The sequence below is a fragment of the Vicia villosa genome, linkage group LG4, assembly GCF_029867415.1.
Source record: "Vicia villosa cultivar HV-30 ecotype Madison, WI linkage group LG4, Vvil1.0, whole genome shotgun sequence".
In the NCBI taxonomy this organism is placed as follows: Eukaryota; Viridiplantae; Streptophyta; class Magnoliopsida; order Fabales; family Fabaceae; genus Vicia; species Vicia villosa.
The window spans coordinates 113,637,772-113,658,742 of NC_081183.1; the positions used below are offsets into that span (position 1 = coordinate 113,637,772).

At 39.4% G+C, this 20,971-nt stretch overlaps 1 protein-coding gene across 7 annotated transcripts in view; it reads right to left on the reverse strand.

The window, feature by feature from the left end:
• Window positions 1-20,971, reverse strand: part of LOC131595066 (uncharacterized) — a 64,479-nt gene that overhangs the window by 19,000 nt on the left and 24,508 nt on the right. For 6 of the 7 annotated variants that reach the window (XM_058867300.1, XM_058867303.1, XM_058867299.1 and 3 more), the window contains one exon: window positions 1-20,971. This exon is cut by the window's left edge; it is cut by the window's right edge. The gene's annotated coding sequence lies outside the window, so the exon portion shown is untranslated. The other variant, XM_058867302.1, reaches the window with a different exon arrangement.

The following is a 20,971-nucleotide window of genomic DNA, read 5'->3' on the forward strand; positions in this document are numbered from 1 at the left end:
AAGATCATTACTGACAATGGTTCAAACTTGAACAACAAGATGATGAAAGAATTATGTGAGGAATTCAAGATTGAGCATCATAACTCTTCTCCTTACAGACCAAAAATGAACGGCGCTGTTGAAGCTGCTAACAAGAACATTAAGAAGATCGTCCAGAAAATGGTCGTCACTTACAAAGACTGGCACGAAATGTTGCCATTTGCTTTACATGGGTACCGTACTTCAGTGTGTACTTCAACAGGGGCAACCCCTTTCTCTCTAGTATACGGCATGGAAGCTGTGCTCCCCGTAGAAGTTGAAATCCCATCAATGAGAGTCCTCATGGAGACTAAGTTATCAGAGGCTGAATGGTGTCAAAGCAGATACGATCAGTTGAACTTAATCGAAGAAAAACGTATGACTGCTCTATGCCATGGACAGTTATACCAAGCAAGGATGAAACAAGCCTTCAACAAAAAGGTTCGACCTCGTGAATTTCAAGAAGGCGACCTCGTGCTTAAAAAGATCTTGTCTTTTCAACCAGATTCTAGGGGCAAATGGTCTCCTAATTACGAAGGCCCGTATGTTGTCAAAAGAACATTTTCTGGCGGCGCCATGACTCTTGCAACCATGGATGGTGATGAACTCCCACATCATGTGAACGCTGATGCAGTCAAGAAATACTTTGTCTAAAAAAGGACAAAAGAACAGCTCGGTAAGTCAAAAACCCGCAAAGGGCGACTTAGGCAAAAATGAGCGTCTCGGTGGACTGAAAACCCGAAAGGGCGGTCCAGGCAAAAATTAGAGACAATAAACAGAAAAATTAATCCTGGTAGAGTGAAAACCTGAAAGGGCAATCTAGGCAAAAATTAGGGATTCATGACAAAGTAACTGCATCATTCCGTACTTCGTCACCTGAGGAGTCTTTTTCATCAAAGGATCTACAATCAAATCATCGCCAATCTGAAGCAACAAGCACAGTTGGAACTCAAAGTTGTTAGGGAGAATAGTGGTTATTGCTTTCAATGTAGCCTTTTCCGCATATTTACCATTTCCAACTTTTGTAAATACTCTATGGAATCACGCCTTTAGCTGGTTACCATCCTATTAAATAAATTTGAGCCTTGTGCCGATTTGTTTGCAATTCTTGATTTCTTCTAGCTTGCAAAATGACGCTTTAATTGTGTTATTCACTTTTGAAAGAAAAAGAAAAAATAAGTTTTAAATGAATTTACTTTTCTTTTTCAAAATAAAAGCGAAACTTTCCTTTGAGTTGAGAACAACAGAAGGAACATCAACAACTATCTCCATAGGATGAACCAAAGATTATCCTTCAGAACTGTTCTTTTCCTCAAAAGAGATGATGAGACAATGGTATTCTTATCCCAGGAAAGAATTCTTAAGCCAATCGCCCCTTGCGGCAGGGAAGCTCTTTTATCCCCAGTGAAGAAGATCTTTCATCTCCAATGAAGAAGTTCTTCCATCCCAATAAGAAAGATGCTTGTCTTCCCCAAAGAAGTTGAAAGCATGCAACACCATTCATCACCCGTGTTATCTACACCGTGTTGAAGAATATTTGCCAAGTATCTGGTTGTATTGCGACGTCGGTCCTTCTCCAGTGCATACTTCTTTGTTTGTCAGTATCGTCAACATGCACGCAACATTCATAACATTCATCATTCATACATATTTGCGTCATTTATGCATTCTTGCATTTTTCAATGTCTGCTTTAAAATCACTTGTTTAGGATATATCTATCCTCAAAAGAAAAAGAAAAAAAAAAGGAAAAGAAACAAGTATGGGCGTGTCATCTCTCCAAAAGGTTGTCACCCATAAGCAAAAAGAACATCTTCTTTCTCCAGTTCCCCACTGAGATCATTCCTCGTGGAAGAAGGTTGCTTCAGTTTCTCCTCTCAAAACAAAGGAGAAAATATTCATTCGAGTTCATTCCTCATTGGGTACAAAGTCTTATTTGACCGTTTCTTTCCAAATCATTCTTGGATAGAACCCTGTCTTTACCAAGAGTTTCAAATTCCGATTCCCAAAACAGAGTCGTGAAAAAAATAGACAATAAGCAAATAGCCTCGTCATCTGAGCAGCTTATGTCTCTTCCAAAAGACTTTTTCCTCTCAAGGAAATCAATCATGAAGACCATTTGACAATCAAGGCCTTATTACTGTTCACAAGGCTGAATAACCAGTAATTTCCCTAGCAAAGTCTCTAGAATCATTTTATCACTCGGCTGATAATTGATCTTGTCTTCAGAATCGCTATCACGAGGCTGGTAGTTGGTAACCTTTTTGTTCTGGTTATATTATTAAACATGTCTATCACCATGCTGATAGTCGGTAATATTAACCGAACTTTTGAAACTCTTTTTACCATGTCAAGTCTATCACCATGCTGATAGTCGGTAATACAGTTTCATACCTTTCACCTTCGCATTATTAACAAGTTTATCCCTGTGCTGATAGTCGGTAATGTCGATAGGTAAGCTTTTCTTACAAAGCTATCATTCCCCGGTGAAGCATACACTTGCTTTCCCGAAAAGAAAAAAACGGATTCTCTTCCTAAAACGGATTGAGACATCCTTCCCGATCTCTTGTCCCCAGTGGAGTCAGTTCTTGATATCCCCTCGGTAAAGATATCCTTGCATCATTCGCAATTTTGGTATCTTAGGTCCAAAATTCGCGTCTTCTGATATTTAAGTCTCTTCCACCCTATCGAAACGAAGATTTTCAATCTTCATGTCTCAGGTTGAAGAAACTTAAATAGGGGCATCTGTCATACCCCAATTTTTGACCTAAGATACCACCTCATATCATCTGCATATGCATCATTTGCATCTCTAACAAATTGCATAGCTTGTGTTTGTTACTTGTGACTCAGCAGGATTTAAACAAGAAGTCACTCATCAGTACAAGCAACAACCAATTAGGGTTTTGTTCTCCCTTCATCTCAAATGAACCATCTTCATCAACAATCAACATTTGGTCCTCAAAGATTCATTTCAACAAGCTCAGAGACTTTGAATCAACCAGATTAGGGTTTTGACTAAAGATAGCATACCCCTGACTTTTGCTCAGGATTTGACCTAATGACTTGGGACATGACCTCAAGACCCCAAGTACATAATTTTGGCCTAATCTATTGGCTCAAGACATCTCCTACACAAGGATTGATCAACAGTGAAATTTCAAATCATCACATTAGGGTTTTGAACTATCAGGGACTGAAATCAGGGATCACATTTGGGAAACCCTAAAAAGCTCCAGGGAATCATTCAAAGGTTTCAATCATCTTCAAATAATCCCTATGACAATATCCAATGGAAATTGTATCTCAATTCAAGATCCACAGTCATCAATCTCATCAGGTCGACAATTAGGGTTTTTGACATAATTCACCTGAACAACTGACTTTTTAATCAGAACATGGTGCCACAACTTAAACTATGGATCAAGGTCCTCCAATAACTCAACATGATCCATTCATACCATTCATTTGGTGAGGATAGCTTGGTTCATTTGAAATCTCCAGAAACGCGATTCGTCTGAAAAAGTCAACTGTACAAGAGCACCATTGGAAGGGAATAACTCAAAATTTCACCTACAAACTAAAAAAAACATCCAATATGAAAGTTGTAGATTTTGATCCAATGAACAACTTTGTCACATAAAATGATTTTTCAAAAGATCAACCATTTAAGAGATATGGAGCTTCAAAGTTGGTATCTTTTGAAAATTTCACTTAAAATCTCACTTTCTTCAAAGTTCATGGATCTTTTTCACCCATTTCCTTAAAGGTCTTGAAGAAACTTTCAACTAGGGTTTTGAAGTACATAACATGAGCTTTCCAAAATGTCCAAGAGCATGAAAAAATATGGAGCATAGCTATGGCTTTGAATTATGCATTTAGTGATCATTTTCACTTGAAATTTCAAACCATTTTCACTAAGTTTCAACACTACATGACCTATAATGCAAGTAATGATGCATCAATGCAATAATTGAGAGATATTTTCTGATTTGAAGATCAGAATGGAAGAGGATAAGAAGCTTGGAAGATTAACCATGGTTAAGTCACTTTTAACCATTTGCATTTAATGTAAAGATTCCATTTTATCTCCAAATGCCAAATCACCATTCTTTGATCAACTTGCAAAGCTCTGCATTCAGAATCCTTGGCCTATAAATAGAGGTCCAAACTTCATTCAAAATCACACCAAAACCTCATAATCATAGGTTTTCTCTCTTCTTTCTTAAGTTGCAAGTTTCATGAGTTTCAAAGGGGTAGAAACTTCAACCTCCAAACCCTTGAAGTTCTGGCCAAAGTAATGCTTCCCACAACTCATAAACATCATATGGGATGTGCTTGATCCATTCACACACCCCAAAACACCTCAAATCTCAGAATCACTCTTCAACCTCCAAATATGCATAACATTAGCCTTATCATGCCAAAATCAATTCCAGGCCAATTCTGTCCAAGCTAATCATCCAAACACATTCCATATACCATATGTGAGCTATCCCAACCATCATTCATGATCTGAAACACCTCCCTCATCAAATTCGATCCTCACTCCAAGCAACTGCAGATCGGGTCCCATGGCTTTGTTCAGATGAATTCAGTTCACTCCAAGCATCCAGACATGTTCCATAATCATCATTGAAGCTATCCAGATCATTACAAAGCATCTGTAACACCTCTATTGAAGAATTCAATCTCCAGTTTTGCCGTTTTTGAAGGTAAGCCTCATGAACTTCAAACTCATACATACATGCATCATAAACCAAAGATTGATATACCATCTTGTTTCTGCACCTATGAGGATCATTAACCCTCAATCAATTGCATCATAACTTGCATACACACGATTTCACATTGAATTTCACTTCTAGGGTTCTTCATGTTCATGCAAAAATTAACCACCTTAGAGCAAAAATAAATGAATTGTGAGATCACCATCATGTTCCTCGTGCAAAACCGAGTGAGATAGACCCTTTACTTGATCAAAACAACACAGTTTTGAAGATTTTCAAATTTCAGTTGAAGGTGTGTTCTTGGCGCCATTTTTGATTCAGAAAATTCAAAAGCTTGTTTTTAAATATAATCAATTGAAAGCATACATATAACAAGCTGCGCGCGCAGCTCAGTTGGTAAGTGTTTTGGTTAGTGAGAGTGAAGGCGTGGGTTCAAACCCTTGTGGAGACAAAACCTTTTTTTTAACACATATTTTCTTCATTTTTCTTTAAAACTTCAATTAATTATTTAACCAATCAAAATTAATCATTTTTATTTCATTTTTTGTACACTTCTTATTTAACACATATATTTTATGAATATTCAAAAAAAAATCACAAAAATATATATTATTTGGTATATTTTTATTAAGTTTAAAATGACATGTTTTTAAGTGTTTTTTAAATATTGTTTTTCATTTGATTTTTAAACTTAATCACTTGTAATTATTTTTGTGATCAAACCCTAATCTTTTAGGTCTTAATTAAGCATGGAATTTGTTTTTTATCTTAATTAAGTTGACTTTTGTCAAAATTCAAACTGTTTTAAAGCAAACGATCAAAGTTTTTCAAAACAATAAACCATTTCTTTTTGGTTTTCTTTTCAAAAAAACTCTTGATCAAATCTTTTTGGATTGATCAATTGATTTTCAAAACAACTGGGCCTCTCGAATATTAGAGAGTATAAGTCCCATTCCTTTTTCTTTGTACAGTTTTTCTTTAAACAGAAAACTTCTTTCAAAATAAAACTTTCAAACTGTTTTCAAAACGACGAAACCTTGCGTCTGTTAATAAAACAATCAACCATGTTTTATAAAATAAAACATGGGCCTCTCGAATATTAGAGAGTATAAGTCCCATTCCTTTTTCTTTGTACAGTTTTTCTTTGAAAAGAAAACTTCTTTCAAAACAAAACTTTCAAACAGCTTTTCAAACGACGAAACCTCGCGTTTTTTAACAAAACAATCAACCATGTTTTATAAAATAAAACATGGGCCTCCACATAGGTATAAGTCCCATTCCCTTACATGAAATTAGGTATTTCATTGTACATACACCTTTTTGTACATACCTCGATCAATTTGATTTTTAACCTCGAATAACAAATCAAAAATGAAGGTTTTCTTTAAATCTTTCCAAAAATACTATGGGCCTCCATGTAGGTATAAGTCCCAAGCCCTTTTGTAAATACTTGTTACATAGCCATGAATAAACTCAATGGGCCTCTCCCCGAGTATAAGTCCCGAGCCCCGTGTATACAAACGGATCATCCTTACAGGTATATTTCCTTCATAAACTCCATTGTATACACACACCTTGTTATATATAACTGTTCATACTTGTTCATATTTGTTCATGTACTTGTTCATATTTGTTCGTACTTGTTCATATTTGTGATCGTGTTATATATACTTGTTCAACTTAGTACAACACTAGGTTCCCCATAGCCTCCTATTGGGCTTCGTGCAAAGAATCTCCCTTAGTTTAGGTTAGGACATAGAGTATGGTTTCCCGGTGAAATCGCTCTAAGAGCTCAAACCAACTATACCACGCCTCCTCTTGGGCTTCGTACAAACGACTTGTCCCTCCCGTAGCCTCCTCTTGGGCTTACAATGCAAGGACCCTCGGATAGCCTCCTCTTGGGCTTCGTACAAGGACCCACGGGCTTCTTATAAGCATCCCCAATATCCAAAACAAATACCCCTAGGAGATTAGACATTTATCATCTCTATGATAGGAGTATCTCATCTATATCATCACAAACAATCAATCAATCAAACTTTTTTTTGCCACAAGGCTGGCTAATCAATCAAACCTTTTGCCACCAGGCTGGCTGATTAATCAAAGTTTTTGCCACAAGGCTGGCTTCGTCGAAACTTTTGCCACAAGGCTGGCTGATTAATCAAAACTTTTTGTCACAAGGCTGACTTCATTGAAAGTTTTTGCCACAAGGCTGGCTAATCAAACTTGTTTTTGCCACAAGGCTGGCTAAACAAAAAACATTTTTATCATTCTAAGCGCCATAAGTGGCACAACCCAGGGCTTATAATGAAAAGATTTCAAACAAAAACAAACAGATGTATGTGATGATATAGATTAGATACATCGAACATTTAGATGACATTTGTCTCTTTTCCTTTGCTTCCACTAGCATAAGTGGGAACTACGATTGCTCTGACTTTCTCAACATCCCTTTGAGAATACGTAAGCACAAGGTCGTATCCTTGGCGAGCAAAACTTCTCCCTCAAACCACTCAAACCTTAGCACCCGTAGACCTCGAGCTACAGATGCTCTGATTCCCTCTAAGGGATATGTATGCAGAGGATCGCGATGATCTTTGCGAGCATAATCAAACAAACACCTTAGTTTCCCACCTATTTCATAACAGAACCTCCACCATAACATAGAATGAAAAACATAACAAAGAAGCCTATAGAGTACTATAGATACGTTGGGTGCTAATACCTTCCCTTCGTATAACCAACCCTCTTACCCGGAATCTCTCCCCCACTTTTAAGGTTATTGCAGCTTTTTTCCTTTTCCTACTTTGGAAACAATAAAAAGTTTGGTCGTGACAAAAACAAAGAAAAATCTTTTTCTTGAGCACTCGAGCCCAAAGAAGGCATCAGGTGTCTCATCCCACAAAACAATGATTTTTCCCCGCGACATCCTCTCCCAAGCATTGCAGCACTTGTTAAAAGTAAATCTGATTACATTGAGGGATCCTCCGAAGAATGTCAACACTTCCTCTCCTAGTTATCGCCCCGACGCAACATGTGCATACCATTCCATTAGTCCTGGACATGATGCAGATCACTGTTGGGCCTTGAAAAATAAGATCCAAGACATGATAGATGCTGGGAAAATTGAATTCGACCCTCCAGAGATTCCAAATGTCATTACTGCTCCTATGCCCAAGCATAACAAGGCCATCAATGCTGTAGATGATGCTTCTCATGTTGCTGATGTGATGAATTTAACTACTTCCCTCTTAGTTATCAAAACAAAGCTGCTACAATCCGGTTTATTAACGGGTTGTAATGAGAATTGTTACCATTGTGCTTCGCAGTCCAACGGTTGTGCGAAATTGAAGGAAGGCATTCAGCGCCTGATGAACAATCATGCAATAATGTTTGAAAGAATTCCCCATGTGAAGAACTATTGCCAGGATTTGTCTGTTATTTCCACAATCCCTGTGAAAATTCCAGCAAATAAACCCGTCAAAATTACTGCTGCACCCAGAGTAGCATCTGTAATCATCACCAATCCGGCTCCATTTCCATATTCCTCAGACAAAGTTGTTCCGTGGAGCTATGGCACGAATGTTTATGTCCATGGAGTTAAACAAGACACCTCGACTGATGAGGCCGTGAATGTTACTAATCCAGTTGTTGATAATATTGTGGGGACTAGTAAGATTACAAGAAGTGGAAGGGTCTTTTCGCCGGAAATTTCTCCAAATGTTACTACTACTCCAGTCCAGGTCCCAGTTCCTAATCAAGCTGTCAATGCTCGTGGCAAAGAGCCATTAATTGAACCAGTTCAAGTACCTGTTGAAGTCACTGTTGAAGATCCTTCAAAGCAAGAAATGGAGGAGATTTTGAAAATCATCTGCAAAAGTGATTACAATATTGTTGAACAACTGGGGCACACTGCTTCAAAGATTTCCATGCTATCTCTGTTGAGGTATTCAAAAGCTCATGCCAAGGCCCTGATGAAATTCTTGAAAGTTGCACATGTACCACAAGAGATCTCAGTCGACCAATTTGAAAATTGTGTTGCCAGTCTAACAGTGGATAACGGTCTCGGTTTCTCTGATGCTGATTTAACCCTTGCCGGGAAAAATCACAATAAAGCCCTGCACATCTCTGTTGAATGTAAAGGCACCACTTTGTCTCATGTGCTGGTAGACAATGGTTCCTCGTTAAATGTGTTACCAAAAGTAGTACTGGAGAAACTTGACTTCGAAGGAGTTGTGTTACAACCAAGCGATGTTGTGGTAAGAGCCTTCGACGGGTCAACAAGAACAGTATACGGAGAAGTTAAGCTTCCAATCAGAGTGGGCACTCAGATCTTTGATTCTACCTTTTACGTGATGGACATTCATCCAGCGTACTCCTGTTTACTAGGACGCCCTTGGATACATGGGGCAAGCGCTGTAACTTCTACCCTGCATCAGAAGTTAAAATATCCGATAAAAGGCAAGGTCGTCACGGTTTATGGTGAAGAAGAATATGTGGTTAGCCACCTAAGTAACTCCAAGTATGTTGAGATGGATGGTGAACTCATCGAGACCCCCTGCCAAGCTTTTGAGGTGGTCCCTCCGGCTGTCTCTACTGCCAAACCAATCTTTGCTGCTCCTGCTACAAGAATAACTCAAACAATGGCTTCTCTCAAAGATGCTAAGGCTGTGATCGAAGAGGGTGGTTGTACAGTATTAGGACAACTCCTTGATGTGCCTTACAAGTTCGATAAGCTAGGTCTGGGCTATGCTAATGGAACTCAGAAAAATGATCAACATCCTCGTTCTGAAGGATTAATGTCCCATTTCATCAGCCAAGGAGTAAATGCTATCGAAGACGACAAAGTGATCTCAAACCTTATTACTAAGCAACATCCAAAAGAAGTTCCACCCGTTCCCAAAGAGGTTTGGGATACTTTGGGAGAACCGAGCGGCAAGTACGACTTTCTAGTAAAGTACACTGCTCCTCAGAGTTCTCTGATTGCCATTGATGACATTGTCCCAACTGGATGGGATGATCAGTTCGAAGATGGCAAAAGTATCACAGGTTCCGTTGCTAAGCAATGCCAAAGTCCACCTATTCCACCTATTCCAAAAGAAGTCTGGGATATGCTGGGAGAGCCAAGTGGCAAGTATAACTTTATGGTGAAGTATTCCGCTCCCTTGAGCTCAAAAATCGCCATTGAAGACATTGTCCCAAATGGATGGGATAAACATTCCGAAGACGATAAGATAATCACAAGCCCCGTCACTCCTGAAGAAATCTGGGATACACTGGGAGAACCAAGTGGCAAGTATGATTTTCTAGTGAAGTACACTGCTCCCCAGAGTGCGCAAATCTCTATCAAAGACATCATCCCAACTGGATGGGAAGATCTTATCGAGTATCTCTCTCAGCCAACAGAGGTACCTCAGCCTGGGCTCTCATCTCCAATAGAGCATCTTGCTCATCCTGAAGGATCAATAGCCCGTCTCGTCACCAAAGAAGTCAATACTGTGGAAGACGAAGAAGACAACTGCAACTGGGGCAACTGGATATTCCCCACTCACAACAATGGATTGAACAACTGGGAAGTCGAAGATGTTATCTCCTTTGATCAGGAGTAAATGCAATTTCCTATTTTCGTTGTTTATATGTTCAAAAAATAAAAATGGTTCCTGTACTATCGAACCATGAACTTTAAAGCCAGGTGCCTTGCCCGGGGCACACTGGTCCTTTTGATAAGGGTTTGTCATATCATGATCATATGTTCATTCAATAAAATCATGGGACGTTTGCATATTCATATTTTGCGATCCTTTTTGTTTCTTTTTTTTACTTTATTCGTTTTCAAATAGCTATGTGTTCTTACACACACCCACATAATAAATGCAGATTCACATTCACTCTGGATCCTGTTGATAACGATTCTGCTATTGCCAGTCATGACTTTGAAAATCCGATCTACCAAACTGAGGACGAAAGTGAGGAAGATTGCGAAGTACCTAGGGAACTTGCAAGGCTCTTAGAACAAGAAGAAAGGACTATATAGCCGCATGAAGAGCCAATTGAGGTTATCAACCTAGGCAGTGACGAAGAGAAGAAAAAAGTCAAGATAGGGGCTGATTTAGAAGACAGTGTCAAGCAAAGACTGATTCAAATGTTACAAGACTACGTCGAGATATTTTCTTGGTCTTATGAAGATATGCCTGGTCTCAACACTGATATTGTGGTCCATCACCTGCCGATCAAAGAAGGTAGCACTCCAGTCAAGCAGAAGCTTCGGAGAAGTGGGCCCGACATGTCCAAGAAGATCAAAGATGAGGTTGAGAAGCAATTCAATGCCGGTTTTCTAAAAGTTGTGAGTTATCCTCCATGGATAGCTAACATCATGCCTGTACCTAAAAAAGACGGGAAAGTCAGAATGTGTGTAGACTACAGAGATCTAAATCGGGCAAGCCCCAAGGATGATTTCCCTTTACCTCACATCGATGTACTGGTTGACAATACTGCACAATGCAAGGTATTTTCCTTTATGGACGGATTCTCCAGTTACAATTAGATCAAGATGGCTCCAAAAGACATGGAAAAGACAACCTTCACAACACCCTGGGGAACCTTTTGTTACAAGGTGATGCCCTTTGGTTTAAAGAATGCAGGAGCAACATATCAGCGTGCAATGGTAGCTCTGGTCCATGATATGATTCATCAGGAAATAGAAATCTATGTGGATGATATGATTGCAAAGTCCAACAATGAAGAAGAACATCTGGGTCATCTGCACAAGCTGTTTGACAGACTCAAGAAGTACAAGTGCGACTGAATCCGAACAAGTGTACCTTTGGGGTGAGATATGGTAAACTGTTAGGTTTCATTGTCAGCACCAAGGGTATTGAAGTTGATCCTGCCAAGGTCAAAGCCATTCAAGAAATGCCCATACCCCGTACCGAGAAACAAGTCAGAGGATTCTTGGGACGTTTGAACTACATCGCCAGATTTATTTCCCATATGACTACTACTTGTGTGTCGATCTTCAAACTGTTGAAGAAAGATCAAGTGGAAAGATGGAACGACAAATGCCAATTAGCCTTTGACAAGATCAAAGAATATCTTCTAAAACCACCAATCTTGTTACCACCAGTGGAAGGAAGACCTCTGATAATGTACCTAACAGTATTAGAAGATTCAATGGGGTGTGTACAGGGGCAACATGACGAGTCTGGCCGAAAAGAGCATGCAATTTATTATCTTAGCAAAAAGTTTACCGATTGTGAAACAAGATACTCACTGCTCGAGAAAACTTGTTGTGCCTTGGCATGGGCGGCTCGCCGACTAAGACAGTATATGCTAAACCATACCACTTTGTTGATCTCCAAAATGGATCCTATCAAATATGTGTTCGAAAAATCTGCTCTCTCTGGAAGAATAGCAAGATGGCAAATGATCTTGACAGAATATGACATCCAGTACACTTCGCAAAAGGCGATCAAAGGAAGTGTGGTAGATGATCATCTGGCTCATCAAGCAGTGGATGATTATCAAGCGTTGAACTTTGACTTCCCAGATGAAGATATTATGCTAGTTACTGACTACGAACAACCCGGACCGGAGGAAGGACCCGAGCCAGGGTCCCGATGGACTATGGTTTTTGATGGAGCCTCTAATGCGCTTGGCAATGGCATCGGAGCTGTAATCATTTCTCCCGCAGGAGGACATACACCATTCACTGCCAGACTATGCTTCGACTGCACTAACAATATAGCCGAGTACGAAGCATGTATTTTGGGTCTCAGAGCTGCAATCGATCTGAGAATCAAGTTCCTAGAGGTATACGAGGACTCTGCCCTTGTAATTTATCAAGTTAAAGGAGAATGGGACACAAAGCACCCGAATTTAATTCCTTACAAAGAACATGTGCTGAGTTTGATTCCTTACTTCGAAGAAATCACTTTTGAGCATATCCTGCGCGAAGAAAATCAACTGGCTGATGCTTTAGCTACAATGTAATCTATGTTCAAAGTCAGGTGGGACAATGAGGCGCCTATGATCACCATTTACAGACAGGATGAACCAGCCTATTGCAACGAGATCAATACCGAAGGAGTGGAAGAAAAACCATGGTTCCATGAAGTAAAAAGATATCTCGAAGCTCAGGAGTATCTTGAAGGGGCATCCATTAATGACAGAAAGTTTCTAAGAAGATTTGCTGCCAAATTCTTTCTAAGTAATGGAACCCTGTACAAACGCAATCATGACTCGACTTTGCTTCGTTGTGTGAACAAGAAGGAAGCGGAACAGATTATGGAAGATATACACGACGGTACCTTTGGTACTCATTCAAGTGGACATATAATGGCTAAAAAGATTTTGAGAGCAGGATACTACTGGTCTACCATGGAGACAGACTGCCATCATCACTCTAGAACTTGTCACAAATGCCAAATATACGCCAACAAAGTACATATACCTCTAGTCCCATTAAACGTTCTGACGGCTCCATGGCCTTTTGTAATGTGGGGCATCGATATGATTGGAGAAATCAAGCCTACGGCTTCCAACGGACATCGTTTTATCCTGGTTACTATTGATTACTTCACCAAATGGGTAGAGGCAGCCTCGTTTGCTTCTGTCACCAAGAATGTTGTGGCCCGGTTTATCAAGAACAGTCTCATTTGTCGGTATGGCATCCCTGAAAGGATCATCACCGACAATGGCACCAATTTAAACAACAGGATGATTACTGAACTCTGCACGCAGTTCAAGATTAAACATCATAATTCCTCTCCATATCGACCAAAGATGAATGGTGCCATGGAAGCTGCCAACAAGAACATCAAGAAGATCATACAGAAGATGACAATAACCTACAAAGACTGGCATGAGATGTTACCTTTTTCTCTTCACGGTTATCGCACTTCAACACGTACCTCAACAGGGGCAACTCCATTTCCTTAGTCTATGGTATGGAGGCAGTTCTTCCAATTGAAATTCAGATTCCTTCCCTAAGGATTATGAAAGAAGCCGATCTAGACGAAGACGATTGGATTCAGACTCAATTGGACCAGATAAACTTGATTGATGAGAAGAGGCTTACGGCTATTTGTCATGGTCAGTTGTACCAGAAATGTATGATCAAAGCTTTCAACAGAAAAGTCAAAAGTCAGGCATATCAAACCGGTGATTTGGTTGTCAAACGTATCATCTTACCACAGGGTGATCCCAGGGGCAAGTGGACTCCCACTTATGAGGGACCATTTGTAATCAAGAAAGTATTCTCCGGCGGAGCCATGTTGCTTACCATTATGGATGGCGAGGATTTCCCACACCCTGTGAATGCGGACATAGTCAAAAGTTAATTCGCTTAAAGAAATAAAAGATCGCTAAGTTGAAAACCCGAGAGGGCGACTTAGGCAAAAAATAGGCGTCTCGGTGGATTGAAAACCTGAAAGGGCGATCCAGGCAAAAATTAGAGACTAAAAAATATATACAAATTATCTCGGTAGGCTGAAAACCTGAAAAGGCGGCCTAGGCAAAAGTTAGGGAATAAAGCGTACGACTATGTCCCATTTGACTACTGATTCACATTCAAGGTTCAACACATCAAAGTCTGAAAGGCACCAATCAGTCCAGTCATTTTCTTCCAACAAGTGAGGCTTCCGAAATGTCATCAAGCACTAATTTGCCTTAGAACCTTTAGTTGAACTTGACTTGTGACCTATTAAGTGACTGGCTTTGAAATTGATCGAAGTTGGTTATCCTTGAGGAATGTTTTGATCGGCCGTCCGAGTGCCGTTTTGAGATGTTGTCTCCAAGGATCATAGAACCCGAATACCATTCTAAGACATGTTTAAACAAACTAAACTTCAGTGGGGAGGGTATCACCTATGAACCTCGTGCAAGCCTTTAAACCTAAGCCTTCATAACATCATAGACATTATAAGCATATCATTTTTCACTAATCATTTCAAGGACCGAAGAGTTTACTTTTGTTCTGTTGTTGTAGGTAATGGCTCCTGCTACCAGAAATTACATCCGGATCAACATCTCAACAGTACCATCTGAACTTAAGGAATTAATATCCGAATTTCCCAGAAATGCTCAATTCACCGAGAAGCATGGTCACCTACTCCATTTGGTTACCTCAAAATTTGAAGAAGACATGATACGGGTCCTGTTCCATTTCTTTGATCCCAAACATCATTGTTTTACATTTCCCGATTACCAGTTAGTACCCACCTTGGAGGAATTCTATGAACTGAATGGGTTACCTATTCAAGATCAATTCTTAATGGGAAAGGCTCGATCATTACTGAAGGATACGAATTACCAAGCTTTTGAAGAAGTCGTGGCTCTTTTGATATATGGGTTGGTGTTATTCCCTAATCCCGACCAATTCATAGGCGTGCACGCTATCAACATTTTCTTAACCCGCAATCCGGTACCTACTTTGCTGGGAGACATTCTACATTCTCTATACACTCGTACCATGAAAAAGCGAGGGACTCTTATGTGTTGTGTACCACTACTGGCTAGATGGTTTACCTTCCCCGATCGGTGTTGAAAAACGAGCAAAAGATGCAATGGTCTCACAGAATTATGTCCTTATCTCATTCAGATATCCGGTGGAACAACTTCTTTCAAGAAGACATCACTCTTATTGACCATTGTAGGGAGTACCCTAATGTGCCGCTCCTTCGCATTAGGGGAGGCATCACCTACAAAGGTTTGCGCCAATTTGGATATGCACGAAGAAATGGTCCTCACGACATGATCATCCACAGCATTATGTTCAATTACGAAGATGATTCCCAAGGATATCGACAAAGGTTTATACATGTTTGGGACAGTGTCTACAAAGTAGAAAGCAAGTCTTTAGGACAATGGAATTCTATTCCCATGGAGCCTTACCTCAAATGGGTGTGTGCTCGTGCTCAGAAGTTCATCATGCCATATCCCGCTATCCTACCTGTGACCATTGAGCCAGAAGTCGAAGGGGAGGAACCTCGAGTTATTCTACATCCGGATATGCCGACTGACCTGGAAGAACTGCAGAAATCTTGGGTTAAACTAACAGAAGAAAGGGACACCTTCAAAGCACATTGTCAGGACTATAAAAGTAAAGTGTTGGAGCTCACCAAACAACTCCATGGAGAACAGCAGATCAACACGTTCCTGGGTGCAAAGAGAAAGCTTCCATGGGAGGCTTGAAGAATCTTTTATTTTCTTTTATTTGCTTTATCTTGTAAGCCCGAAAGAGGCAAGAAAAAAAAAGAAAAAAGAGAACAGGAAAAGAGAAAAGAAATAAAATGTTTGGCTAATAAACGTTTGTTTCTCTTTTGTTTAAACGAATCTAAATTCTAAGATCCTTGAAAACATTGCATATGCATCTCATTCCTAAACATTTCATAACAGGTTCACATAACGGGTTTCTCATCTTCTCGCTGTTTATTTCAGTTAGAAGGGATGGATTCCGAAGCAAGCATCAAGAATCTCGAGGCACAGAGCGCCCAAGTTCAGTTAGCAATTCTAGAGCTAGCAAAAGGGCAAGAGGAACCGAAAGCCCTGATGGCCAAGAAGAAAAAGAAGCCTAAGGGATCTGTAGGTTTGAGCCACCTCGTGAGGAAAGTCAGAGTCCCAGCTGTAGCGGGGAAAATCTGATATCGAAGCCATAGGATTGACTCGAATCAATATTTCTTTTGAAATCGCCACCGCGCTTTATTTTTTCAAAGGAAAAGGGAAAAGAACGAAAAACCCAAAGTTTTGTTTTTAAAACAAGAAAGAGATCTCAGGTACGGGTGTTGATTATATGAGGGGAAGGTTTAAAGCACCCCTCATATCTGTGGTACTCCACAGAAACCTTTTTGAAAATCTGTGTTGTGTGTGTGCTAAAAAAGGGTTTGTTTTATTTTTAAAATAAGCTCGTCAAGACGTTAAGCCTTGGGCCTACATACCTCCTCGGTGCAATGGAGAAGTCAGAGCTAATGTAGTTCCGCTTAAAGGGAAAAACGTTTTTTAAAACGAATAAACACTTTATCGTCGTCGGAGAGAAATACACAGCCATTGATCTTGAGCATGAGAACAAATGAGTTCTTTGCATCGCAAATGAAAGAAGGGCTCCAACTCGGATAAAATCAACGAGTATGCCACTAGCTCTCTCACGCGGAAAAGATCTCATTATATCAATCAATTTCAAAATCGTGGGGTATAACCACTCATTTCGACAATTAATAGTGTCTAAACTTTTTGAAGAAAAAGGCCATTGAAGGCAAAAGATATTTTTTAAGAAAAAGGTTTCGAAAAGATTGCAAACATAAGAAGGTTTTTGAAAAAGGGAGAAGATTTTGAAAATTTAAGAATGGGAGGAGATGAAGAGGCTATCCTATTGCGTAAAATAAAAGCTAAGGAAAAGAACGGTCTAACCGAAGAAGAAGCCAACACTTGACATTATGAGTCAAGGTAGATTTCCCATCATTTGGAATATCAATACTAAACCAACATTATCACTTGGGGATCCAGATGAACTTATTATCTTAGCACCATTTTGCATTAAGCACATTAAAATTCTAGCGAAAATCAGGCAGAGTAACGGCTGTTTTCGGGTAAAATCCTTATCTCAATGCCTTGGAATTAACCATCAAGGACTTTCAAGGAAATACCTGCACACATAAACAGACAACAATCCAATGCCAGACAGACAGAATAACAACAGAGTAATTAACATAATAAGGGTCCAGAGGCGCTAAGTCCATAAGTCCAAATCTCCAAAATGCTCGGGATAGTAACCAATAGTCCGAAAGAGAACCTTATGTGTTTTTTAGATTTTGGTTGATTATTAGTGTTTTAGCATAAAAATAAAGTATGGCCAAAGTGGACAAAGAGAAAATAGCGGAAACATAAACGTATGTCCAAATGGACAAAGAGAAAATAGCGGAATATAAACGTCCAAATGGACAAAGGAAAAATAGCGGAATGTAAATATGATGAAATGATAGAATAAAGCGATAAAGCGAGAAATATAAAGAGCAATATAATAGAAGTACGAAAATTAAAGTCAATTGTTAAATGTTAAAGATAACCATCTTGAAACTTGTCAAGTATGTTATCAAAGTTAGTAATAAAGATCGATGGTGAGTGAAGGATGTACTCGGATTTAAATTCAATGAACATTTATCAGAAGCTTGATAAAATCATAGCGACTACACGATAAACCTTCATAAGTCTTAAATCAACCGCATACAATTCTCTTCCATGTTTGATCTTTTTGATTCGGGACACGAAATATTGCGCTATGTTAAGCAGATCGCCAAGTGATTTATGTAGAAATCACCCTACAACGAGGCCGGTCAAAACTTTATGTGCTAATGCATGCGAGAGGAATGATATGTAGATCATTCTCCGAAAGCAATACCGCACGAAAAGAAAAATGGTGAGTGACCTAGTCTTTACCAAGAATCCATAAGAATTCTCAAAGTATTAAGACATTCATCGATCAAAATAAAGAGAAACAAAAGATGGAACCACATTAAAAGCTCCTTTCATCCATAATTTCAATCACATAATTTTGCAGATTTGGATTCTCATCCTATCGACGCCCTAAGTCCATTGAAATTAGAGAGAAATTAGGCCTCTAGTTTGTGATTCAAAGAAAATATCAAAAGAATGGAGTAGAAGAAGAGTTAGAACCAAAAACAAGTCAAAAATAGTAAAAACAAGCATTCTGCCTCACTGGAAATCGATTTACCTCTGTAGGAAATCGATTTCTTGCCTGCAGAATTCAGATCTGGTGCAAAAAATAGAGTGGAAATCGATTTCCTGCGCACAGTTTTCAAAAAAACAGCATTATGAACTTTGAAACTTGATCTAGGCAAACATACAAACACCTTATGATCACATATCCATTGGAGCACGAATTTTCCATCAAATCACCATCAAATAGGACCAATATAGCATCAAAGATGCATTGAACACAAACAACAAAGAATCACATTATGGTAGATGGAAAAGGAGGATGAAAATTACCAATTCTTGAACAAAACTTAGATCCACTTCAACAATCACCAACACAAATCTTGATCTCTCAACAATTGAAGAAAAAAGAGTGAAATGGATGGTGGTTTAGCTCAAAGTTTGTGAGGTTCAAGGTGTGACTCACAAACTTTATGAAAGAATAAAGAGCTTTGGTGAATTTGGTAGGGATGAGGAGAGAAATTGCAAGGGGTTTTTTGGCTCTCAAAGCTTGAGAAATGAGAGAGTAGAGGTCTCTATTTATAGAATTGGAGCAAGAGTACTGGCAAATTGGTCTTTTTGTGTTTGGTAATTAATTTGTGGTTAATTGGTAATTAAAGTGGGATTTAAATGGTAAAATGATATTTAAGGGGGTTTAATGAAGGAGTTAATTTTGATGAGGTGGAAAATTGGTAAAATGATCAAATAAAAAGGTGCCAAAATGATGTCAAGCTTCCCTCCTTATATTTTTTTGAATTTTGCGCACAGGAAATCGATTTCCCACAGGGGTAAATCGATTTCCACCTTCAAATTTTCAAAAATTGTTTTCTTGCACTGTTTTGACTTTTGCCCGATCTTTCACCTGTAAAATATAAACAAAAGAGACAAAACACATATTTTTTTGATTTTTGGTTAGCACTAAACAAATAAAAATCTAAAAGTGCTTAATGATTCCCCTCAGAGATAATCACAGTATCAAAGACAAAGCCTCACAATGGTGCTTTTGATTGATGATTGAATGCAATTGATGTATGATCTTAGGGTCAAAAATTGGGGTATGACACCAGCCAGGAGGTCCAAAATGGCGCCAATCCCTGAAGTAGTCGGTGAAGGTGATCAAGAAGACAATCACAGCAACCAGGGTTCTGCCAAACCCTCTCTCTCTCTTCTAACGAAGAAGATTATCATTCCGAAGACGAACATGGTGATAACAATCACTAGCAGTTGGAAGAACGCATGAAAGCTATGGAGATACAGAAAATACCTGGTTTAGACTTCAACGATCTTGGACTCGTCTCAGGGGTTGTTATCCCTCCAAAGTTCAAAGTTCCTATCTTTGCAAAGTATGATGGAGTATCTTGCCCACAGCTGCATCTAAGGTCCTATGTGAGAAAGATACAACCTCATACGGCGGATAAAAAATTGTGGATTCATTTCTTCCAGAAAACTTGTTGTGCCTTGGCATGGGCGGCTCGCCGACTAAGACAGTATATGCTAAACCATACCACTTTGTTGATCTCCAAAATGGATCCTATCAAATATGTGTTCGAAAAATCTGCTCTCTCTGGAAGAATAGCAAGATGGCAAATGATCTTGACAGAATATGACATCCAGTACACTTCGCAAAAGGCGATCAAAGGAAGTGTGGTAGATGATCATCTGGCTCATCAAGCAGTGGATGATTATCAAGCGTTGAACTTTGACTTCCCAGATGAAGATATTATGCTAGTTACTGACTACGAACAACCCGGACCGGAGGAAGGACCCGAGCCAGGGTCCCGATGGACTATGGTTTTTGATGGAGCCTCTAATGCGCTTGGCAATGGCATCGGAGCTGTAATCATTTCTCCCGCAGGAGGACATACACCATTCACTGCCAGACTATGCTTCGACTGCACTAACAATATAGCCGAGTACGAAGCATGTATTTTGGGTCTCAGAGCTGCAATCGATCTGAGAATCAAGTTCCTAGAGGTATACGAGGACTCTGCCCTTGTAATTTATCAAGTTAAAGGAGAATGGGACACAAAGCACCCGAATTTAATTCCTTACAAAGAACATGTGCTGAGTTTGATTCCTTACTTCGAAGAAATCACTTTTGAGCATATCCTGCGCGAAGAAAATCAACTGGCTGATGCTTTAGCTACAATGTAATCTATGTTCAAAGTCAGGTGGGACAATGAGGCGCCTATGATCACCATTTACAGACAGGATGAACCAGCCTATTGCAACGAGATCAATACCGAAGGAGTGGAAGAAAAACCATGGTTCCATGAAGTAAAAAGATATCTCGAAGCTCAGGAGTATCTTGAAGGGGCATCCATTAATGACAGAAAGTTTCTAAGAAGATTTGCTGCCAAATTCTTTCTAAGTAATGGAACCCTGTACAAACGCAATCATGACTCGACTTTGCTTCGTTGTGTGAACAAGAAGGAAGCGGAACAGATTATGGAAGATATACACGACGGTACCTTTGGTACTCATTCAAGTGGACATATAATGGCTAAAAAGATTTTGA